The sequence below is a fragment of the Nyctereutes procyonoides genome, unplaced genomic scaffold (genome assembly GCF_905146905.1).
Source record: "Nyctereutes procyonoides isolate TBG_1078 unplaced genomic scaffold, NYPRO_anot_genome, whole genome shotgun sequence".
In the NCBI taxonomy this organism is placed as follows: domain Eukaryota; kingdom Metazoa; phylum Chordata; class Mammalia; order Carnivora; family Canidae; genus Nyctereutes; species Nyctereutes procyonoides.
Window position 1 is genome coordinate 55,191,344 of NW_026575043.1, and position 25,751 is coordinate 55,217,094.

General features: G+C 46.4%; 1 protein-coding gene across 1 annotated transcript in view; it reads right to left on the bottom strand.

Moving 5' to 3' along the window:
* The window catches only part of CUX2 (cut like homeobox 2), a 231,915-nt gene that overhangs the window by 61,616 nt on the left and 144,548 nt on the right, over positions 1–25,751 (bottom strand). The gene's annotated exons all lie outside the window — the stretch shown is intronic.

The following is a 25,751-nucleotide window of genomic DNA, read 5'->3' on the forward strand; positions in this document are numbered from 1 at the left end:
GCTATTATTTGTGTTGTTATTATGAAAGTGTAATTCTAGAGATCCAAATAGGACACATGCTCTGGGGGAAAGTGGGATACATCTGGGGAAGATTTCTTGCCACTGAAAATTAAACAGAAATTGTTCAAGCTCTTATGAGATGTCAAACAGCTCAATCAATGACTGATGGAAACATAAATGGCTGGATAATCCCATGGTGAAGAGCTACCTTCATGCATTTGTTCTCTTGCTCACAGACTTCTTCATTCTGTCAGTGACATTCCATAACATGAGTTTGGGCAAGACATTTCTAGGGCTCAGCACCACGTCGTCCCTCTCTGCCCCTGGCTACGAATTCCGAGCTCTGGTCTCACAGCTGCCTTGATGCTGGCTGCTGGTAGCCAGTCCCTCTGGCATAGTCTTGGGCCTCCCCTACATATGGCTGGAGCGAGCTCCTGGTACCCACAGGCCACATCTTCAAGAACACTCTGGGCGGGGTATCTCACTTTGGACTAGAACATCTTTATCTTCCCTGACAGAGATAGATATACCTCTCCCTCTGGTGCCAACTTCTTCAGTGATGAATCTACTGGGAGTATCTACTTGTAAATCTCCCTCTTTCAAAACCAGGCTTTTCTTACCAATCTCAGTGATGCCATTTGGGGGAGCGTCTATTATCAAATTCCTTCCCTTGATGTGAGCTCTATGAGTGTACTGTCTGGTGCACAGAAGGTGTTCAACACAATCTGTTGAATGAAACAAATCTAAGTGGCTTGCCCCAACTCTAGGTCCTGTTTGTGACACCATCCTGGAGAAATGACAGTGGCCAATTCTGAGACAGTTCATTTGTAGAAGTGGCCAGCTAAGGCACAAGCTGGAGCCAGGCCACTTGGGTTCAAATCCCAGCTCCACAACTTACTATCTTGGTGTCCTTCAGCAGACAGATCACTTCAATCCCTGTACCTCTACTTACCCTCTGTAAAGTGGGAATAAAAACATCACACTCACCCTTGCTAGAGGATCAAATGATTTAACACATGTATATAGCACTTTGTAAAACTCATGGGATGCATTACGCCCCAATATATGTCACCTCTTGGTATGACTGACCCCTTCCTTCTTGCCTATTATGAGGACAGGTTTTGTCCAGTGCTGGGTGATAAACCTCAGCTGCGCTTATCTGGTGTCCTACGAAGACCACCTGAGAAAGGCTCTGCTTTCACACATAGTACTGGGAAGAAGAATTTGAAAACCACAGTAGTTTCTCTACGGCTTCCAAGACGGCAGCCACAAATCACATGTGGCTACTGAGCATGTGAAACGTGGCAAGCACAAATCGAGATGTGCTGTGAGTGCAAAATACACATAAGGTTTCAAAGCCTTAGTACAAGAAAAAAGAACATACAATAGCTCATCAGCATTTTTTGTTATCGATTACATGTTGAAGTGATAACATTTTGGATATGCTGGGTCAAATAGAATCTTTTATTAAAATTCATACCTGTTTCCTTTTACTTGTTTTTTAATGTAGGTACTACAATCTGTAAAAGCTCATCCATGCATCACATTATATTTCTATTGGACAGCACAGCTTGAAGGTTTTATAAAGTCCACAGAGAATTCGTTATTTAAGAGAGGTGGAGGAAAATGTATGGTGGATGTTGAGCAAATGATTTTGTAAAGGTCAGTTACAAAAGTTCCTTAAGCTGTCTTATTATTCTGAGAATAGTCTCTGGTCTTTTAAATCCCAGAATGAATAATAGTCTCTCATTCACTCAACAAACGTTTCCTGAGCACCTGCTATGTGCTCTGTGGGCTGAGAACTCCTAGATGAATAATGCAGACTCGAACCCTGCCCTTGTGGGACTCTCAGTCCAGTGGGAAGATCAACATCAAAGCAGATTCTCCAGGTAACTCATCAATTACAAGTGCTAAATGCTTTGAAGAAAAAGTGCAAGCGGGCCTTGAGAGAGTATAAGTGGAGGGAGGCTTACCCATTTTGGTGGGTGGAACATTAGGAACTGTCTCTTGGAGAAGGAAAAGGCAATGGTGAACAGAAAGAATGTTCCAGAATCTAGGGAAGGGAAAAATCACCAAGTGTGGGTAGATTTTTGTTCTTGCTGAGAGGGACAAGACACAGTTCCTGTTCTGGGGAATCAGAGCTGAATGGGAGACACAGCTACGTCCAAGATGAACCATAATATAGGAGGAGGTGATGCAAACACTAGGGTGTCTAGAGTAATGTGAGGAGGGAGCAATTAATTCAGGGTTCAGGAGGGCATTCTTGATGGGCCAATAATAATAATAATAATAATAATAATAATAATAATGTATTATTATTCAGCATTTACCATGTCCCAGATAATCTTACCATCCATGGTCATCTCTCTCCACGGATACACCAATCACTGAAGGTTGCTGCTTTCATTATTCTCATTACACAGGTGAGGAAACTGAGGTTTGATGATACTGAATAACTTGCCAAATGTTACCCAGTAAGTAAATGGCAGAGTGGGATTCATACCAGGTCTGGGGGTTCAAATTCCTGCTCTGATCCCCTTTCTCCTAGATAGAAAAACCATCCTCGTCAGTGGAGATAGTTGCTTGGACCCCATGTGCTGCCTCATGACATCTTCTATGGCTGTACCAGGTCATGGGCTACTGTGTTGCTGATCTGGAGCCCAGGAAAAACCATGAGAAATGAAAGCAATTCACCTCCTGATCCCTAGATGGAAAATTATCAAAAATCAGCCAGCAAAGTCTGAATGCTTCATTTTACAGTCACCTATGCTGAGCACGTGTGGTGGATGGTGTTTGGTAAAAGGCATAAGAGTGTTCCATTGACTTGGGGTGCCTGGGTGGCTCAGTGGGTTAAGTGCCCGACTCTTGGTTTCAGCTGAGGTCATGATCTCAATATCATGGGACTGAGCCCCATGACTGGCTCTGCACTCTGTTCAGAGTCTGCTTTGGATTCTTTCTCCTTCCCACTCCCTCTAGCTCACACTCTCTCAAATAAATAAAATCTTAAAAAAAAAAAAAAGAATATTCAACTGATTCTAAAAAGGAACTCTGGGCAGGGGAGGGGCAAGTATCAGAAGATTCCTTTAATGCTTCCCTGTCCCTGCCTATAGTACATTCTGCTTTCTACTCACAGGTGCTTATCAATTGGTAAGGGAGTGTTGTTTACCTGTGTGGCTGTCTCCTTATGATATTGGTCTGCCTATTAGAGCTACAGTGTCCAATATGGTAGCCACTAGCACATGTGGTCATTGAGCACTTGAATGACTATTCCAAATTCAGATGGGCTGTAAGTGTAAAATATGGGATTTTTAAGGATGTAAAATCCTTAGGATGAAAAAAGAGTTATGAAATATCTCAGTAATTTAAAAAAATGTTTATGAGAGAGAGAGAGAGAGAGAGAAGCAGACTCCCTGCTCAGCAGGTAGCGCTACTCAGGGCTCAATTCCAGGACCCTGAGATCATGATCCAGCCGAAGGCAGACGCTTAATCGACTGAGCCACCCAGGCCCAGGTGCCCCCCCTCAGTAATTTTTAATCTAGATTATATGTTAAAATGATAACACTGTGGTCATATTGGGTTCAGTAAAATATATTATTAAAATTAAATTCACCTGTTTCTTTTTACTTTTTAATGTAGCTATTAGAAAAATTTAAATTACGTATGTGGCTTGCATTGTATTCCTAATGGATAGTGTTGGTCTAAATCAGGGATTGGCAAACTATGGTCCTTAGGCCAAATCTGGACCTTCATTTGTGTAAATAAAGTTTTATTGGAATACAGCTGCAGTCATTCTTATACTTACTGTCTATGGCTGCTTTGATGCTATAATGGCCAAGTTGCATAGTTGTGACAAAGACTCTGGCTCAGTCAGTATAGCATGCAACTCCTGATCTCAGGGTCATGAGTTTGAGCCCCAACTTGGGGGTAGAGGTTACTTAAAATAAAATAGGGGCACTAGGGTGGCTCAGTCCGTTAAATGTGTGACTCTGTTTTGGCTCAGGTCATAATTTCAGGGTCATGAGACAGAGCTCCATGTTGGGCTCCACAATCAGCACAGAGTCTGCTTGGGGGTTCTCTCCCCCTGGCCCTCCCCTCTGCTCATATGCTGTCTCTCTCTAAATCTCTGAAATAAATCAATAAATCTTAATAAAACAAAATAAAAAATATTTATTTTCTGGCCCTTTACACAAAAAGTTTGCTGATCCCTGCTTTCAAGACTCATCTAATGGCTAGACATTATTTTCAAAAGCAGAGATAAAAACACATCCTAGAATGGCTCTCAGTTTTAATCAGTTCATGTTTAGAGCTGCCCACAGTAAATATGACTTGGAGACAGGGAGCCATGTGGATGCCCTGCCTTGTTCAATCTTGTTTTATTTTATTTTTTTAAAAATATTTATTTATTTTATGATAGACATAGAGAGAGAGAGAGAGAGAGAGAGAGAGAGAGAGGCAGAGACACAGGAGGAGGGAGAAGCAGGCTCCATGCCAGGAGCCCGACGCGGGACTCGATCCCGGAACTCCAGGATCGCGCCCTGGACCAAAGGCAGGCGCTAAACCACTGAGCCACCCAGGGATCCCCTCAATCTTGTTTTAGAATAATGACCCTGTCTGTTTCTAGAAGGCCAGGCCAAAAATCCTTAATGGCATCAGAGTCCAATCTGGTGATGAGCCTAATGTCATTAAGCATCTCTTGGCCTCAGTTTTTTCATCCATCAAGTGGGAAGAATACTCTTCTTAAGAAGCTGCTGGGGAGGAATGGGCCACCATGTGGCAAAGAGTCCCACAGAAGTTGGCAAAAAGCTTTCTAACAAAGCAATTAATTCTTCTTCCAACCACACAGAATGTCTTTTCCAAAGTCTGCAAATTTAGTGCATTTTACCCACGTGCCCAGACAGGTGAGCTTGGCACAAATAAAAGGCCATGTGTCTGTGCTTCACGGCTGGGCCCTACCACACAGAAGGGCGGGAGACAGTGTCCAGAATGACAGATTTGGCTTGTGACAGGCAGATCTTTGAGGGCCATCTGGGGAAAGAGGAGGTGGCGGCCAGCTACAGACACCAAGAAGGTCACCATCAGAAATAGCTCAGCGTCTGATGGAGCACGTGGCATTTACACCACCCGCTGTAATATGAGGGGTGAAAATGTGTTTGGTCCCCCCGAGTATGAAAATAACAGGTGCAGAACCAGTTAACTCAGGGGAGAGGCAAAAGCCTGTTCTAGCCACTTAGCTCTGGTCTGTCAAGTGGTTAAAAGTGGCAAATTTGGGGGCCTCCTGAGGCTGAGCTTCCATGAGCTGTCTGAACTCCTGGTGACAATATCTACTGGCTATTGACAAACTTCTCTGTTCAAGCTCTTTACAAAGAATGGCCAGAGCTTCTGGAAACTGAACCCTTATATTCAGTGCTCAGTGCCTTATCTTCGGTTTCTCCCCCAATTCTCAGATGTGAGCGCTGTTATGGTTCCCATTCTACAAAGGAAGAAACTGAGGTTCAGGGAGGCCAAATCACTTGGCCAACGGAGAGAACCAGTTAGTGGCAGAGGCGACTCAGAATCTTCTCATTCCTGGGCTCAGGCTTACAACCAGAAACCAGTGCTTCCCAAACCATGTTGCATGGTCCCTGCGCCATGAAAAGGAGGACCTGTGATCAAGTCTGCACACGCTTCCCATGATATGTACAAAATATATCAACATAATGGACGTTTGGACAAGAGCTGTAGGAAAAAGTCCCCTTCAACTCAGTTTAGCTCAGTGTTTTCCCAAATGCATTTAGGCCACAGAACTTTTTTGCTTCAGAGAATAAACCTGGAAACTAGGGTTCCGTGAAACACACTGTAAGAACAGCTTTTCTTTACCACTGGGTTATGGGCTCCGGGGGGCGGTGGGCATAGTGGTTTCTGGGAGACAGGGCTGGATGTGTCTGATGTGGTAGGATTCTAAAAGAAACTGAAGACATGGGTAATTGAGAGGAGGTAGGTGCTCTGAAGGTCTCAGGATCAGGACCTCTGAAGAGGATGCAGAGGGAGTGAGATCTGGGGAGAAAAGAAATCAGCTCAGGATGGCAAGTGGTGGGAGGTGGGGTGCCCTTTAATGCTCTCTGAGGCCTGGTTCTCCCTCTGGAGGCCTGGTGTGCAGATCTGAGGGGATGCATGGGGAGCACAGTGGGGCAGGAGGGATGGGTAGAATAGCATGAATAGAGATACAGGAGGAAGACGGCATGGAGTGCAAGGGGATGCAGAGAGCTACGGTGTTCATGGTTACTGAGGGGAGACAGCAGGGAATAAGGGGGTCAGCATAAAGGGGGAGCAGGAACAGTGGGGGTGCATGGAGAATGAGGGGGGCAGGAAGAAACCCAGTAGCTGTGAATGGGAGAGCAAGGTGCTCACCCTGGGGGCTGCTCAGGGGCTAGGGAGGTCTGCTGCCCAGGTCCAGGGCCGTGCTGGGGAGGGGACTAAAGAACAGATTAGGAAGGAGATAAATTCCTGATTCAGGACAAGGTGAAAGCTAAAGGTGGGGAAGGCTGTGGGGGACAGTTAGCCGAGAGAGGAGCAAACTCAGGGGGACACACTCAAGAACTGTCTACAATCAGCTGAAGATCTTTCTGGCCATTGTGTTGAGGGGAACAGATGCATTCTGAGCTGCAGATTTTCCAGAGGTAGGGGTGGACCAGGGGTGAGAGGAGGGTGGAAATTTTAAGGAGGCTCAGTCTTAGAAAGCTCTAAGTTCCCAAAATGGGTTACCTTATGAGATACTGAGCTCCCCATCGGGAGAGGCATTGAAATACGTAACTGTCTGTGAGGCTGTAAAGGGACTCAGGGAGACCTGCATATGGAGGTTTGGCAAGACTACCCACAAGACTTACATGCGATTCTAAGATGAGTCTGTGTGACAGATCCCTTTTATTGGTAATGATATTCTGATTTTTTATCACTTGTGAAATGGGATAACATTTGTCCTGCTGGGCTGGTATAGGAACTGTTATCATTAGTAATAACAGTGACTACTGAGCACTAACTCTGTGTCAGGCACTGTGTTAAGTGTTGGACATTACCTCCTTTAATCTTCCTAACTCTGAGGAGGTAGTATTACTGCCCATTTAGTAGATGAAGATATTGAGGCATGGGAGGGAGAAGGCCATACGATGTGGGAGCTGGAATGCAGATTCAGCTTAGCTGGATTCTGAAGTCCAGGCTTCTAATTCCCGCTTGGGACTGACTCTAGTGGGAGGTTTGTGGAAGCAGCTGGAATATGTGGGAGAGCTGGAGATCTAGATGGTCAGGGGACTGGGCACCAGGAGAAGCCAAGCACCTGAGTCTTCAGCAGAACCTAGGCTTTCCCTGCCTTACAAAGTGTTTGCTAGGAGCTCCATTCCTAGGTTGAGTTGCTAACGCTCTCTCTTATAAATCATTGATGTGGCTGAGCAAATGAAAATTACGATTTAATGCAGGGGCTTAAATAAGAAATAAGAGTTTGACTCTTACTTTTGTTGGCTATTGTTGATCTGGGCTCTAGGCTCCTACTCAGGTAGGGCAGAAAAGCTGAGACCCTCGCTGGCCTTTTGAGGTCTTGGGGGGCATTCCCTGGAGGATCATGGGGGTCCCAGAAAGACCTCATCCTAGCAGCTCAGAAGCCAGCAACAGATATTTCTAGATCTCGACAGGATGGAACAGATTAATGCCTCTGGCCACCTGTTATTTTTTGAATCCTCAGGTGTAAATCCCTAATTCAAATTGGCCTCTGAGACCGCCCCCCCACCCCTTCTAGGGCTGCAGGTCCAGCTTCTAGATTCTCCTCAATGCCTCAGCCTGCAACAGTGATAGACATGGGCAGAAGCTCAGTAATTACAACAATAATACGTAGTGTTTACTGAGCACCTACTATGTGTATGCCCAAGGGGCATCATCCCACTCCTTTCCCAAGTCCCTCAAACACATATTGAGTACTTTATGTGCATTAATTCACTTGATCCTTGCACAACTCCCATGAGGTGGTGTTACAGACTGAAATGTTTTTCTCTGAATTTGTATGTTGAAGCCCTAACCTCTAATGTGACTTTATTTGGTGATATGGCCTTTAAAGAGATATTTAAAATTAAATGATAACAGGGCAGCCCTGGTGGTGCAGCGGTTTGGTGCCGCCTGCAGCCTGGGGTGTGATCCTGGAGACCCGGGATGGAGTCCCACATCGGGCTCCTTGCATGGAGCCTGCTTCCCCCTCTCCCTGTGTCTCTGCCTCTCTCTCTCTGTGTCTATGAATAAATAAATAAAATCTTTAAAAAAATTAAATTAAATTAAATGATAACAAAATGGTGGGTCCCTAATCCTATAGGATTAATAACCCTTTTTTAAGATTATATTTTTTTATATAATCTCTACCCCTGATGTGGGGCTTGAACTCATGACCCCGAGATCAAGAGTCACATGCTCTATTGACTGAGCCAGCCAGGCACCCCAGGACTAATATCCTGATAGGAGGAGGAGGAGACCCAGGGATGCAGGAGCACAGAGGAACATAGTGAGAAGGCAGCTGTCTACAAGCCAATGAGAAAGAGAGCTCTCACCAGAAACCAATCCTGCCAGCACCAATGATCTTAGACTTCCTGCCTCTAGGACTGTGAGAAAATAAAATTCTGTTGTTTCAGACACCCAGTCTGTGGTATTCTGTTACCCTCATCTGACTAAGACACGTGGGCTCTATGGTTATTCCCATTTTAAAGATGAGAAAACCGAGGCACAAAGAGTTTATAAAGCAGCCAGTTATTCAGGAAGGTATAGGGTTTGGGCAGTATGCCTTCTTGAGGACTAAAATATTATTTAGATAGGGGGCAGAAAGAAGCCAGCAGGATGGCTGGAGATGGACAAATGGTTGTTGATGGGGACCATGTGACAGATGCCAAAAGGGGAAAGCAACTAAACCAGGTCTCTTCCAGTAGGTTATACTTTTAGCCCCAGCTGGTTTCCACTGAATGCACTGGGCAGGGGTGGGGTGAGGTGGAGGGGTGGGGGGTGAGTCATGCAGGCATCCTTTCCCTGAGGAGTCATTCCTAGACTTGTCCAGCTCCAGAAGCCACCTTCCCAACCCAGGGTTTGTCAGCTTAGGTTTGAGCCCCACCGTGGGAGAGTGGGTCTGTCTGTTCATTGCTGTGTCCCCTTCATGTGACCTTATGCATGCAGGTACTCAAAAATGAGCCTCAGTGTTTATGTGTCATCCTTGGGGTCATGTGATTCTGAAGCTGGAGAGAAACTGGTGGAAGTGGGAGTTCTCCCTAAAGACAGGGGCTCGTCTAGGCACTGGGCATTCAGCACCAAGCAGGACTGAATCAAACCTGTACTCTCGTGGATCTGACGCTCTAAAGTAGAGGCAGACAATAAAACAAATCTTACTATAGAATGTGTGAAAGTGACCAAAGTGTAAAGGAGGAAAATAAAGCAGGGAAAGGGACAGGAGTGTGGGGCAGGGTGTGTGCTGCCTAGCAGGGCCAGGGAAGGCCTTGGGACTAAGTTGTGCAGTGAGTATATGGGGGAACAGTATTCTAGGCAGTGAGAACAGGAGGTGCTAAGGCCCTGGGGCAGAAGTGTGTTTGGCTTGTTTGCCTAACAGTGAAGAGGCCAGTGTAGTGGGAGAAGGTGAGTGAAGGAGAAGAGATGGAGAAGGGCAGGGGATGGAACTGTGCAGGCCACTATGAAGACTTGGGACTTTTTCCTCCAATGGGGATGAGAAGTCATGACAGGGTTTTGAGTATAGAAAGAGACATGATCTGACAATTGTTTTTTTTTTTTTTTTTTTTACGATAGTCACAGAGAGAGAGAGAGGCAGAGACACAGGCAGAGGGAGAAGCAGGCTCCATGCACCAGGAGCCCGATGTGGGATTCGATCCCGGGTCTCCAGGATCGCGCCCTGAGCCAAAGGCAGGCGCCAAACCGCTGCGCCACCCAGGGATCCCTGACAATTGTTTTAATAGGACCCCTTTGGCTGTTACGTGGAAAATGGATGGAAACTGCCTGGGGTAGAAGCAGGAAGACCAGGGAGGTGGCTACTGTAACAGTCTGGGTAAGCAAGGACAGCATCCCAGGGCAGGGTGGTGGCAGTGGAAGTGGGAGAAATGCTTGGGTCTGGATGGATTTGAATTTGAGCCATAGGATTTGTTCCTCAGGAACACAGAGGCAATGTGGGGGCATTGAGAGGTAGAGGAGAATCAGGGAGACTCCACAGTTTGGGGCACGAACAATTGGATGATCTCAAACAGCCCCTGCTATGATTTTTCCCCCTTCCTTCGCAGCCCAGTACAGGACAGATCAGGGTAGGCACTAAAACAACAATGGCTGAATGAACAAATGAATGAATGAGATAAGGAGGGACTTTAGAAGGTTCTCTGAGCTAATCTTTACAAACTACAAACTTAAATAAAACCTCTCATCAAGAAGGATGATGGAGGATAATGCCCTCCGAGTAGCCCAAACTAAGCTGTGGTCTCAGAGACTCTGGTAGGTCTCCTGCAGGCTATCAGATGGCATAACCGAGGAGCCTCCAGTGGGAGGGGACAGATGCCAGGATGTGCCCCAGAGGACCCTGGCAGTTGTCTTAGGGAAGCCAACAGCAGGGTGGGAAAGCTAGCAGGAGAAGCTAGACCTGGGAGTGAGCAGATGTGGGTTCTGGTTTCAGCCAGGGCCTTGCTTCCCTACTCATGTTTGAGAAAGGCCACATCTCCTGTCTGAGCCTCAGTCTCCCCATCTGTAAAGTAAAGGTGCTGGCCTTAGGCTCCCGTCCTACTTTGTTGTGCAATGGCTCTAATTCACCTAGGCAGACAGAAAGACAGACACTTTCCTCCCCACATCCTGATTCCCACCCCCCTGGTATTTTGATCAAAGGCTGTGCGAGGCTTAGGAGCCCACCCAGGCTCTGACTGAGGGTGGGTCTGCTAGGAGAGGATGAGGCAGGGGAGAAAAACACTGTGCAATTTTATTCTAATATTTGTAATTATTCCCAGGCTAAAAATAAGGCACAGAGGAAAGTGTTTTCAAACGTCGGCATTAATGAACACTTTTTATCCAACATAATACAGGCCCCCCAATGCATTTGATGTCAGGCTCTCTGAGATCTCGTGAGCAGCGCCCCACGCCGAGCTGGCTTTCATGGCTTGGAAGCAGTGCAAAAATGAAATGTCCCACAAGTGCAGGCTGGCAGGCTTGCTATTAGCAAGAGTATAATCATCAATTACGTCCAATCACAAACTACTGATTTTATAATTATCAAATGAAGTTCTAACTTCTCACCTCTGCTCAGTGGCAACTAATATAATCTCTCAGTTCAAAAAGGAAGCTTTTTTTTCTTTTTCCTTTTCCTCTGGAGCTCTCTCTCTCCTGGGGAAAAGAATTTCCAGGCCTCCACGTAAGACTGCATTTAAATTGCTTGTCACTCAAAACAAAGGCGAACCACTCATTTGTAATTCACCAGCCACCTGAACAGACTGCCTGTTTTCCTTTAAGCATCCATGCACTGAAGCACAAAGATCATTTTTCTATTGTTAAAATTGTATAAGCCAGGGCTTTTTTTAGCATCGAATACACAATTTCACTTCTCTTCCGAGGGCTCCCAGCATAAAAGGGACAGGAGGCTTTCTTTAGTGCCTTACAAATAAATTTCGCTTTGGGGTATTAAAAAAAGCAACTATATGCTCATATAATAAGCCACAAAGCTTATTATCAAGGCCGTATAAATATATGAGGGCAGGACAGAAGTTACATTTTTTGTCCTGCCCGGGGTGTGGCCAGTGGATGAAGCCGGATGATTGAAATTCATTCTCACGGGTGCTGGAAGCATCTGTGTCCAATTTCCTCTTTTTGGGAGCTGCCGATACCACAAATGTGGCTCTGCGTTGATTGGCATTTGGCCGGCAGGCTATGAAAGCAGAAACAACCCAGGGGTGGGTGCCCCAATTCACCCTTACTGTTCTAGCCAAAGGCAGGCTCCAGCTGTGTGTCTGACTTGCTGGCTACCTCACCCCGGAGGGACAAGCCATGGATGACTGTCATGGAGTCCCTGCATGTAACTGACTTCTGGAGGCTCAGCCTTTGACGCCAGACTTGCTTTGCTAACAGCTTAGTTTTTCTGCCTGATTATAATCATAATACTTCCAATTTTAATCTAGAGCTTTTTATAATTTACAAAGACCTTTCACAGAAATTAGTGCATCTGAGCCTCCACACACTGCCAGGGATGGCCCTGGACAGGCAGGATGGTTGTTCGAGAGGCCCAGAGAGGCTGATACCGTGGCTCCAAGTCACACAGAAAGGGCTGAATTGGGTGTAAATGGGGTGTCTGGACTCAGAGCCAGCTGTGTGGCAGCGAATTTGGGGCTGGAATTTGTGCAACTCCCAACCTTAGGTGGGAAAGTAGCTTCCATTTTGGATAAATTAGAACAGAATCCAGTTCACCTCTAAAATGTCCCCTTCTTGCGCCTGAGTGCTACACTTCCTGACTGGGAGAGTAAAAAATGGGGTTCCTGCCAGCCCACCAGAAGTTATTCATAAGCTACAGCCGGTCTTTCTCACAGTAGCCGTGGGGACGAACAAAGATTTAAAATAACAGTGAAACTATTCTGTGTGATGGTGGATACGCGTTATGCCATTTGTCAAAACCCACAGAATTACAGCACGAAGAGTGACCCCTAATGTAAAGGATAGACTTCAGTTAATACTAATGTATCAATGCTGGTTTAGCAGTTGTAACAAATGTACCACGCTAACGGAAGATGTTAGAAGAAACAGGCTGGGGTGAGAGAAGTGGAGTACCCCAGAGCTCTGTACTTTCTGCTCAAATTCTCTCTAAACCTAACCAAAACCACTCTAAAAAGGTCTAGTAATTACAAAAAAAAAAAAAAAAAAAAAAAAGAAAGACAGTAGTATAAAGCAGTTAGTATGTGCCAGGCACTGCTGAGTGTTTAACTCATTTAATCTGTACAGTAGCTCTATGAGGTCAGTGTCATTATCTTTCTGATTTTATCGGTGGGGAAAACAAGACATCAGAGAGGTGAAGTAGTTTGCCCAAAGTCACACAGCAAGTAGCAAAACTAGGATTTACACCCTGGGCTCCAGAGCCTTTGCCTTTAACTGTGAGAGTAAAGGGGTTATCACTGCGTCCTCACTCAAAGGCTGTCCCCTTCCCCAGAGGATACAGCTATGTGTGAGCATCTCAGCATGCTCACAGGTGTCACAGAGTGCATGAAACTAGGGGTAATGAACAGTGGGGTTCAGGGCCAGATGCACCCCAAAGACATATTTTCTTGGATTCTCCAGTGTTTTAAAAATATTTGAGCCATCAAAATTCATCAAGTTACACACTTAAGATTTGCGCATTTTACCGTATGTAAATTACACCTCCATAAAGTACTGTGAGCATGAAAATATGTGCATATATATTGAGCCAGCATTTAAAAACCAGAAGAGATCCAAATTGCTGGCTTCTCTCGGAAAAATCAGAAGATCTGGCTACCCTAGGCCCACGTTTCCACTGACAACCATCTCCAGGAGCCAACTAGCTGTTTCCTGTTGAGAAAGGCTGGGGCTCTGCAATTCACTCCAGCCTCCTGTGCTCCTGTAGTACAGGTGTGGGCCTATCTGGGCCACCAAGAGCACCAGCGTTTTCTCTCTGTCCTACACAGACACCCCTTCCCCTTGCTTTGTCTTCACCAGATTCCTCTTAAGTTCTATCAGCTTCCTATCTCCTCCCTGCCCACTTCAAATGGTCATTTTGCAGTTCTGAGAAAAAACCGGAGTGAGGAGCAGTGTGTCCCATACTGGTCCTACTTCGCTTCCAGGCAGCCCCATGTAGCCAGTAAACTGCCTTTCCAAACTGCAACAAGATCTTTGTGTGAGCCTTCCACGGAATATGTACAGAATGGTTAGGCCCTCCCACTCAAGTCCACCAGGGCTCAAAGAAAAGAGGCCATCTAGAGCTTCTGGATGATTCTACCCTCCTGGTGGTAACTCGTAGGCCAAGTTGAGAAGGACCTAGCAGGGCTTGGCATTCTGTATGTTCTGGTGGGAGTGGTGAAATCAAGTGGGCCCTGGAGAGAGACGGGTGAGTTCACAAGTGAGGGGGAGAGAAGAGCAAGGTGGTGCAAGCAGCAGAGGCTTAATAAAAGCCTGTGGCTTTGGGCACCTGGGCGGCTCAGTGGTTGAGCCTCTGCCTTTGGCTCAGGTCTTGATCCCAGGGTCCTGGGATTGAGTCCCCCATCGGGCTCCCCACAGGGAGCCTATTTCTCCCTCTGCCTATGTCTCTGCCTCTCTCTGTCTCTCATAAATAAAATCTTTTAAAAAACCCCTCAAAACCCCCCAAAAACAAAGCCTGTGGCTCCAAGGAAGGGCCAGAGAGCACACAGGCTTGGGAGGCAAGGTGGAGTGACTGGGGTCTGAAGCCTGCATCCCTGGTGGGGTGACTCTGAGGAAGTCACTGAGCTCTGAGAGTCTCAGCCTTCATAACTGTAAAATGGGTAGAGTGATATGAAGAGCTGCTGGGGAATCTAATCAATCAAAGAAGTAAAGCAGCTGGCACAGTGCTCGCCTAGCTAGTTAGTGAATGTGCATGGGGTGGATGAATGAACATCCTTTCTTGACCTCTCTGTCCCTTTCTCTACCTAGAGACCAGCTTGGGTGTGGAGACATCAACAGTTAAAAGATACACTTTGTTCACTCTTAATACAGAATGAAGATGGCCAACTCAGAGATAGTTCTTGGGATTTCCAGGCAAAGGGTTCCAATGGTGTTAGAAGTTGGCACTTTCCATAGGGAATGTGGGAGGTGGAAGCTCCTGGAACATGAAGGCTGGAGCCAAATTGCTGGTGCAGGCAGGGGGTCAGGGGTGCCAAGAACCACCCCAACCTGCCCCTCTGAAACACAACCAGCACCCTCTGAAATGCAGAGCAGTCCGGGGGTCAGTGCACGGCCTCAAACGACAGTTGCTGCCTCCTGGGCTGGCTTGATGACCCTGACCTGGCCCCTGAGCTCCCACCGCCCCATGCTCAATCAACCATGTACCGTGGCATCCTTGCCCCTGGAGGGAGGACTACAGGGATCCCAGGTGGCTGCGAAAGGGGAGACTGTGGAAGTTCTCCAAAATGCCAGCTCAGAAGAGCAGAGTTAAAAGAACATGTATGCCCTTTATGGAGAAACGGCCACCCAAATGTCACGAAGCGCCACCCTGCCCAGGCTTTTAAATATAGCAGTGTCCTTTCTGGATGTCTTGAGGAGTGTGACTTGAGATAGGCCCACGAGAGCCTCAGCTGGACACTCAGGGCACCACTCTGTCTGCTGCCCCATTTGTGCAGCTGGGGCCACACTGTAACTTCCAGTCGTGGTTCTCAGCTGCCACTCAGCTTCATGAAATAGGCTGATTCCATTCCCAGTCCCTCTCACTTCTTTGTGGCTCTGGGCAGCTGAGCCTTTGTTTCCACATCTCAGGGGTATGGTAAGGGTTGCAGGTGAAACGCATTAAAATTGCTTAGCTCACAGGCTGGCAAACAGACAATGCTTAGTAGATGTTGATTCTACTGCTATTAATTATTATGATCTTCAGTGTGTCATATTATGACACTATGCACTATGCGGAGATAAGCCCCAGCCCCGGCTGATGGGTCCTAGAGTAAGAGAGACAGAAAAGGAAAAGGAAAAGGGCAGAAAGCAAGCAGCATTTTGGAGAGAGTCAAGGAGGGAGTGGTTTGTGCTGTCGGGCACTGCTGAGAGGAGGGCTTCAAGGAGGAAGCACTGGCTCACAAAGGTAGAGCAGGTCGAGCAGGTCACTCATCTCCAGAGGAGGGAGAAGTGTTGTGTGCCAAGGTGGGAGGTGAGAAACATCCTGGTGTAATCAGACGATACTCACTGCCCTTCCCTCCAAGTGTGAAGTTGCAAACAGGGGGTCCGTGGTCCAAATCCCCTCACAGTTCATTCTTAGGCGACATTTAAAAATCAGGATATTTTTACATAAAATTTGAGATTTCTAGCTTGTCTGGAAAAACTAGAAAATGCAGCCACACTAGGCTTACACTTCTGAACAGCGAGACCATAAAACACCGCCCCCACGAAAGAATAACGACTACTTATTGAGTACTTAAAGTGTGCCAGACGCTGTTCTTAGTGCTTTACACACATACCCACAAAGTCTAAAAATCCTCCTAAAAGCCATATAGGGTAGGTGCAGTGATGTGCTAGCAAAGGTTTAAGAACCAGTTATCTGCTAGGGAAAAAAAAAAAGGCCCTGCTTTGTAGTGTTTGCCAATTTCTGTGGCATAAATATTCCCACCATGGCAGATTTCAAGCTACTTTACTGACCAAAGGAGTGCACTGTATGATGAGCCTCTCCAACACATCAGTGGTAGGTGAAGTTATCATTTCTTGTCCCTAGATGAGGACACACAGAGGCACACAGAGGACAAGATACTTGCCCAAGGTCACACAGCTAGGAGAGTGGGCAGAGCAGGGATTTGGAGAAAGGCAACCTGACTTCCAAGTTGGTGCTTTCATTCTCCATTACACACCACAAGACCAGACCTCTCTAGTCTGCTCGAGCTGGGTACGGGCCACTCCTTAGGTGGCACATAGAGCCCAGGCTTGCCTCATTCTCCACTCCTGTCACCCTAGCTGTGCCTGCATTGCTCATCCAGCTCACCTGCAGGGCCCCTGCACCCCTGCTTATCTCCCTGCTTTGGGGTGTGAAATGGCACCCTGCCCCCAGCTTCTCCCCCTACTCTACTGGGAACATCATCAGGTACCTGGACACAAACAGAAGGCACCTAAGGCACCTGGGGTGGTGGATGACCAGCTTCTTTTCCTCTATCCCAACCCCGGCCCCTAGCACAAAATGCCAGTGCAAACCTTTTAGTTCAAATGCTCTCTCCATTGTTTCGCTCATTCTCTCTTTGCCAGGAGCACTAACATCAATTTAATGGAAGCAATTTTTCTGTTCCCCTCTTTGCCTCCCACTACCCCATATGACAAAACTTCGAAACATCATGATTCATAGGGGGAAAAATAGAAAAACAGTTCACCTTAGGTTAGAAATGCGAAAGTTGCTGTAATCCCCTGTACTCTGTTGGGAGAAGGTGCTTCCATTTATCAGGGGAAGGGGGCTCAGATGGGGAACCTCATCTTTGCTGTTTTCTCAAAGACAGACAGCCCTTGCAAAGCCCCCAACAACTCTCATCCTCCCAGCTGAGAGCCCAGGATGGCAGCAAATGAGGAAAAGGCTTATGTTTGGTGGGAAACGTGGAAATAATCAAGTGAGAGTAGATTCATGTAAATAATTTAATTACCTTGCACAGCTATGAAATCTCTTGGTTTCCGCTTCCATTATTAATGATGAATGTTAACTATCAGAGGACATTGGCTGAGGTTTCCTGACATACTGGGGGAAGGGCTTTAGGTGTCCCCGGGGCAGTCATACCAGGCTTGTCACTGATCAAACTGGTCCCTGCCTCCAGCTGGCCCCTACCCCCATCCTGGGATTGACTGGGAGGTACATTATGTACCTTGTGATGGAAGCACCCAGGACCACGTATGAACAGGCTTATCAAAAACATAGAACCTGAATGTGATCAAGTCTCTAGTCCAACTGCCCATGCACAGCAAACACAGGGGAAAGAGGAGCAAATTAGATCACACCATGCAGACACAATCAGAAAAATCTCAGCTGGAGGTGAGGGGACTTCTCAAGGTCCCACAGCTAGTGGTTCAGCTGGGATGTGAATCCAAGCCCTGAGCACAGCACTCTCCTAAGACCATAGGAAGGGCTAGGACAAGTGAGCTGGGCTTCCCAGGGGATGGAACAGGGAATCAGAAGAGCCCAGAAGAGAGAAGGGCACTTCCGCTACAAGGGGCAAGGTCCCTCATCCTGTTCTCTCTCTAGGCCAGTCTCAAATTCAAACCCCTGAGATAATGAGGATCGCTGGCCTTGCTTGAGACCAGTGTTGGACACTGGTGCAATGAATTGTGATCAGGGGAAGGTCTTCAGGAAAAATGGTCCAGTGACTTCCACATGTGAGTAGCCAGAAAAAGGTGGGGGATGGAAAGCCAAAGTATTGTGACCAACTTGTCCCACTTTGCCTGAGGCTTTCTGTTTTAGCCTAAAAAGCTTTGCATCTCAAGACCGTCCCAGCTTTACAACCCCATAGTTCTGCATTCTAGACCAACCAGGACAGTTGGGTTGCCATCCTTAGGAGGCACATCAACCAATCCCAATGTGTGGGCCCGTTAGGAGTCCTGATATGGACCAAAACAAAATTTAAAACATGGAGGAGCCAAACAGGGACACTGAAGCACTGCCTGGATATTAGGAGACAGTGAGACTACTGTTAAGAAACAAGTAACCATGTGTGGTAGGCATGTTAACTAGACTGAATCGTGGTGCTCACTTAGCAAGAGAGGCACATAGCACACCTGAAACTAATACAAAGCTGCATATCACTTATGTCTCAATTAAACAAAAAGAAAACTCAACAAACTCTAAGTATCTGCAGGAACTGGACTGACTCCAGTACGTGAAGGGGTAAGAGGAGAGAGAGGTAGGCAGTGGGGAGCATAAATGGATGGAATTGCTAAGGGGGTGGAAGAGGCCCGATGGCCGGCTTGCTGGTCTATGATCTTTCTTCTTCCCCTGAGATGGGCCACAGCCACTGTTCTGTACTAAGGCATCTTCCTGCCCACAACTAACTGCACCAGGGGCTGACACTGGTCTCAAGCTAGGTTAATGACCATCATCCCTGGAGTCTGAATTTGAGACTGGTTGATTTTGATTTGTCTGGGTTGTTAGCTTCAGTGACTGTGAGGTGAAGCCAGACGCTCAGATGGCTGTTATGGGGGCCACCTTCTATCTATCATGTGTGAGAAAGTTGGCCTAGGGAGAGGGCAGGATGAGGGATCTCACCCCTTGCAGAAGTACCCTGCTTGCTTCTGGGCTCTTCTGGTTCCTCATTCACCTTCTGGGAAGTCCAGGTGCGTTTTCTCTGGCTCCCTCCTATGGTCTCAGGAGAGTGCTGTGCTCACATGCTTGGTTTCAAATCCCAGCTCCACCACTAGCTGAGGAACTTTGGACAAGTCACCTCAATTTGGTGAGGCTCAGTTTCTTCAGTAAAATGGGGGAGAATGCCAATTCTTCCTTCATGGGACTGCTATGAGGATTAAATGGCACAACTGTGTATCTGACATATGTATCTGATGCCCTATAAATATCATCACAGCTAACCCAGTAATAAATTCTTTTTTGTGGAGGCTAGCTTGAATGGATGTTTATTTTTTGCAATCCAAGGTTTTCTCTTAAAACGGGCCTCCACTGACACCTCCCACTCCAAGGCTTGGGGGGGCTGGGGTTCTCCTTCCTTTCCCTCCCTCACGAAGGCCTGGGACAGAACCTAGACTGAGACAGAACACAGACGGCGGTACTGGATTGCTCTTGATGGCCCAGGAAGTCCCGGTGTTGCCATTCCCCCACCCTACTCATTACAAAAAGCAACAGGCGAGGCAAACAGATGGCAGAGATGGCTTTTTTCCTCTCCTCCTAAATAACAAGGTGAAAAAAAAAAAAAAGGAAAGGAGATGAACAGATTTCTACCATCTAGATCAAAGAGAAATGGCCATTTTCACGCATAAGCTTCACTTAGATACTGTCCCTGTGCCCAGGCATGTGATCTCCTGGGGTGGGACTGGGAAGGGTCTGGCTTGCTATTGCCTATCGATGTATCATTAATTTCTTTTTGTTTCCTCCTATGGTGTACATCCGACTCAAGGTGAGAGAACGCAACTGGGCTGCGACTTCTCAGATTGATAGATTGCATTTCTGTGCTGGGTCCGTTTCATGCTTGGTGACTTTGCAGCAAAGCAATTATCACTGTGGAATGCATAATGGCCTAATTAATAACTAATGTCAGGTTGGCCTGTGAGCCATGATTATACCTTGGCAAGCTAACTTTTTTTTTTTGTTTAAACATTCCAAGAGAAAAATATTATTATAATTGACTGGTTAAATTGTCAAAGTGTCCCTACCTCGTGGACACGGGGTACAGTAGGAAGCACATAAAGCCTGGAATAAAGAGAGGTGTTCTGCTGCCAACTGGCTAAGTAACCTTGCTCAGCATCTCAGTATGTCTGCACTTGAGTGTCTGCACCTGTAAATAGAGCCACTTTTCTGGAACCGAGTGGGATACTTCTGTGTATATATATTATATATATATGCTATATTCCCCAATGAATGGAACACAGTAGATGCTTAATGAATAATGGTTAAAGTAAAAGACTTTGGAGCCAGACTGCCTGGGTGCAATCCTGTTTCTGCCTCTATGAGCTGTGTGACCTTACCTAACTTTTCTGTGCTTCATTCATCTCATTTGTAAAATTTTGAAAATAACATCTGCCATAGGGTGGTCATAAGGAATAATGAATTGGTATCTGTAAAGTGCTTAGAATGCTGCCTGGAACATGAAAGCCACCATAGTCATGTTTGCCAATATTACTATATGTCAACATTTATGTAATACATATTTATGCAGCACCCATTGTGTGTCAGGCTCTGTGTGGGACCTAGGAACACAGTAGTCTACAAAGTGCTCCCTCTTTCCTTTGGTTAAGTGGGAGGGACAAGCATTATTTGAATAATTAGACAAATATATAATTGTAAACTATGCTAAATATTGTGAAGGATGTCATGAGTTTATCTAACAGGGAAGCTTGATTAAATTTGGGAGGTCCCAGAACCCCTCTTGAGAAAGTGACATTTGAACAGCAATCTGAAAGACGTGTAGGCATTAGGTTCTCAGCAATTGTGACCTTCAGGGGACGCTGTCTGGAGACATTTTTGGCTGTCCAGCTGAGGAGAGAGGTACTTCTGGCATCTAGTGGGTGGAGGCCAGGGATGCTACTCAGCGTCCTACAATGCACTGGAGGGCACTCACAACACAGAATTGTCTGGTCTAAAATGTCAAATGTGCTGAGGTTGAAAACCCCTGCATTAAGGTGACAAAATCAGTGGAGAGAGCATCAAGCAGAGGGAAGAGGAGGTGCAAAGGCTCTGAGGTGGGGAGAGCATATGTTCAAGAAAGTGCATAAAGGATGCAAAGAGAGAAGGCTGGGGGGCAGAAGGCCTCATGGGTCAGAGGTCTGGATTTCATTTCAGGTTCCAGTGGAAGTAACTAGAGAATTTTAAGTAGAGAGGCATGCCATGTCTGCCTTCTGAAGAGCTCACCTGGGCTGCTGGCAGAGAGCACTGGATTAATTAATTTGGAAAACAATGGGGCTGGATTCTGTGCTACCTAATTTTCAGGAGAGGCAGAGATGTCAAAAATCCCATTCCTGCCCATTGAAAGAGCCTCGTCCAGAGGGGATGGCAAAAAGGCCCAAGGGACACAGGTGAATACAGGGACCTGGAGGACCAGGAGGCCTCAGTCAAGGTCACATTTGGGTGGAGCCTTGAAGGACAAGCAGGGATTTGCTGGGAGCTTATGGAGGAAAAGCATTCTGGGAGAAGGGAACAGAATGTGCAAAGGCTCAGAAACTCCATACAATTGGTCTCTGTCCAAGATAACTTGGGAGTCAAGCTGTCTGGAGATGGGGATGAACACAATGACCTTTCTTTGTCTTGGATTCTGGAAAGTTTTTGCTGTTTTTAGAAGGCAATGTGTTTCTTTGGCAATTATTTGTTACTTATCTTTGTAATTATTACAGGAAAGAAAATTAAAGCAGAGAGAATGCTCGCTTCGGCAGCACATATACTAAAGCAGAGAGAGATTTTAAAAATCTTTTTAAGACTCAAAGATGCTAGGCAAGTGCAGATCAGGATTTGAATCCAGGTCTCACACAATTAAGTAGAACATAAAATAAATAAAATCTTGTGGGCATTTCTCTTGAACCAATGTCAATCAGGCTGCAGCCTCTAACTGTTTGGCTTCTTTGAGATTCTGTCCCGGTCTCACTTCAGGGCATGGGGTTAAGAGCTGGGCCTGCCACCCCTTAGGGCCCAAAGTAGGGTCTCTCAGGCAAATAAATGGAAGCTCCTGGGATGTTCACTTAATCTCCTAGCTGTTTGGCCTTCATGCTTCAGTTTGCTCATCTCTACAATAGGCACAAAAAAACCCCATATCCCAGAAGGTTGCAGCAATGATGTTAAAGGCCAGCACTTATAGAGGATCTAGTAGAATGCCTGGCATATACTGAGCACATAGGAGGGTTTGGGTGTGGCTATTACTATTAGTAATAGTATTAGTAATAGTATCCTCAGAGCATGCAGTGTGAGGAACCTGCTGGTTCAGCATCTGCCCTTTCTTAACCTAGTTTTTGGTTTGACTCAAGAGGAAAAATGATTGTGATAACAGGGACCATTCCTTGAACACCTACTATGTGCTAGGTATAATCTTATGGAATTCTCCAACAATAACCCTATTAGGGAGGGACAATATTATCCTTGTTTTCCAGATGGAGATGAGGCTCAGTGAGGGCAGGTAACCTGCTCAAGGTTAAACAGCTGCTGAGAGGCAGGGTGTCCAAACCCACTGGGATTGCTTTCCCGAAACCAGCTATGCCTCTGCCTCTTCTACTAGTGGTGCCATGCCCTGTTGCCCTCTGGAGCCTGAGACCCAGGCCCTGTGTCCCCCTGTACTACATCAGTTCTGGGCCCCACTTCCAAGCTCTTCACACTAGCCTTGTCTTTGTCATCCTCTGATCCCGCCACAGGCCAGGTCACCATTATTGCTGTATGTCTCAAATGCTCCAGCTTTTGACTCGAGTCAACCTTCTCCACCCCACATACCTCCAGAGGAGTCTTTCCAGAGAAGGCTTCTGGTGCTGCTGTCCTCATACACCAAAAGAGACTCTGGGCACTTCCTCTGCTCATGAGACTAAGCTCAGGCTTAGCCTGGCACTCAGGGCTCCTCTGTTGTAACCGAATGTCTTTCCTAGCCTCATCCTCTCGTCCAATCCCCATAGATTGTAGCTCCAGGGAGGTTTAGGGCACTGCCCACTAAACAGCCACCGAGGAATAATTATTCTACATTTTAAGCTTTCTGTGTGCTATATAGTTAGCTAAGCACTCCATACCCACGACCATCATTTAATCCTCATGACAAACCTGTACTGTAGTCACCAATTTATTGATGAGGAAACTAAAGCTTGGAACAAGGGGAAGTGACAGGCTTGAGATAACGTCTCCAGTGATCAAACTGGGGCTCGAACCTGGGTCTGCCTGGTGTGCCTTACCACCACACCTCATTCCCTTCTCTGTGTTCTACGCTATTCATCTTCCTAACCTGAGTGCAACTTCACCTCCTTTGGGCAGTCTTCCCTATTGCCTGCCTACAACATAATCACTTTCTCCATGGCAGATAGGACATTTTCCTCACTTTTGCTTTCTTTTCTAGTGGACTGTCAGTGTGGGCTCCTGAGAGGTGGCATGGCCTTCTTGTTGGACAGAGTTCATTTCTTCCATTAGCCAGCCCAGCCCAGAGCAGGATACATAGTAGGAGCTTCATAACACCTGCCAAATTGTTAAAATCCTTCTTTGCTCTTGGCTTTGCTGCCCCCACCCTGGATTTGGCAGACCCTTGAATTCCATTTCTTATTCATCTATCCAAAATGTACCAGTCCTACTGTGTACAAAGCTCTGTGTTCTGGGCTCCATCCTGTTCCCCAACAGCTAATGAGAGAGGTGCTTCATGAAGCAGGTAGTCCACAGAGCAGCAGACAAGGTTATGCATTCACATAATCCTGAGTTTTTCTCCCCTTCTTGAGCACACAATGTTAGACTATATTTTCAATCTCCTTTGAAATTGGGCATGGCCTTGTAGTTGAGTTCTGGTCAAGGGAATGTGGGCAAAAATGATGTGGCCAATTCCAGGTATGGACCTTGAGAACCTCTCAAGAGATCCACCATGTTTTCTTTCCCCCCTGTATCAACCAAATGAAGGGACACAGTGGAGGGCAGAGCCAGAGGACAGGATATGCCTGGGTTCCTGAATGGCTGCAGTGAACAGTCTCCTCCCCCATCAACCAGCACTAGATTGAGATGTGAGAAGTAAACTCCAGCTGTGTTCAAAATTGCTACAGGAATGAGCCTACTAGGACTCATGCTGACACACATGGGTTCAAATCCCAGCTCTTCTCATTGGTGGTTAGGTAATCTTGATGTCTCAACCTTTCTGAGTCTCAGTTTCCACCTTATAAAAGAAACACAATCATCTCTATTTTAGAATTCCCTAGAATATGCCACAACATCCCAGATGTCAGACAACCAGCCTTGAGTGTGGCACCCAGGAAGTGCTCAAGAAATGGCAATATCCTCCTGCCCTCTGGCTCCACCTCTGCCTCTCAGGGCAAGGTCTCTGCTTGGTCCTGAGACACAGGATTGGGCTAATCTTAATCTTTGCTGGTCCCCACTAATATTTGGTTTTATGTATTTTAATTTTTTTATTTATTTATGATAGTCACAGAGAGAGAGAGAGAGAGAGAGAGAGAGAGGCAGAGACACAGGCAGAGGGAGAAGCAGGCTCCATGCACCGGGAGCCCGACGTGGGACTCGATCCCAGGTCTCCAGGATCGCGCCCTGGGCCAGAGGCAGGCGCTAAACCGCTGCGCCACCCAGGGATCCCCCGGTTTTATGTATTTTAATTAAGTGTTATTATTTTGTGCTTGTGTTGGGAATACTTTTATTATAGAGAGTTTTTAAACCTCAGGGAAGAAATAAATATAAGACCTTCGTCTGCTGCAGTATGGGCTCCAGGGCCAGGAGGAAGGAGAGACTTTAGGAAGTGGCCTTTGGGGGTGAGGAGGCAATGGGTACCAGAGGGTGAGCCTGGCTCAAGGTGATGGTGTGCTTGGCAGGGTCGATCTGGGCATGGACAGAGCCCAGGGCATAGATAAGGCCTGGGGCCTCGGGATACCTCTCTCTCTGGCTTTTAGCTCCTGTAAGTCTCACTTCCCTCTCACCTCGGGACATTTGCACATACTGTTCCTTTTACCTAGAATGTCATTCTGCCCTTCCTAGGATCTTAGCGAAATTCTAATGTTCCTACTCTTGCTTCAGTGCATTGGTCATTTTCTCCTGGAAGCCCTCCCTGACATCCCAGGATGCTCTCATAGATGCATGAAACTCCTGGTCACAGTCCCTGTTGCAGATGGTAATTATACTATATTTACTTGCTGTGTGAATGTATATGTCTGTCTTTCCCCAGAAGGTCACCTCTGGGAGAGAAGAGACTGTCTTATTTGCACCTGTGCCTAGAACAGTGCCTGGCACACAGGTGTTCTTGCAAATATATGCTGAGTAAATAAATGAATAAATCAATTCAATCTCTTCTACTCCATGTACACCTAAATGCAGGGATCAGCAAACTTCTCCAGTAAAGGGCCAGATGGTAAATATTTTTGGTTTTGCAGGCCATACAGGTTCAGTTGCAACTACTGAACTCTGCTGTTAGGATAGGAAAGCAGCCATAGATGACACATAAATGAATGAGCATGGCTGTGTTCTTATAAAACTTTATGTATACAAAGAGGCTTTGGCCCATTGTTTGCTGATCTTTGTTCTAAAGATCCCTCTTTGCCCTGTGTAACTCTGGTCTTACTTGGTACAAGGATTACTTTGGGTGGTGGGGGCTGACCTGTAGCAGCTTGCAAAGGCCAATTGTTAAATTTTCAGGAATTTTGCAAGCTGGTTGTTAAACACAGCCATTATTAAAAATTAAATCAAATGAACCTATAATTATAATAAATAATTTATA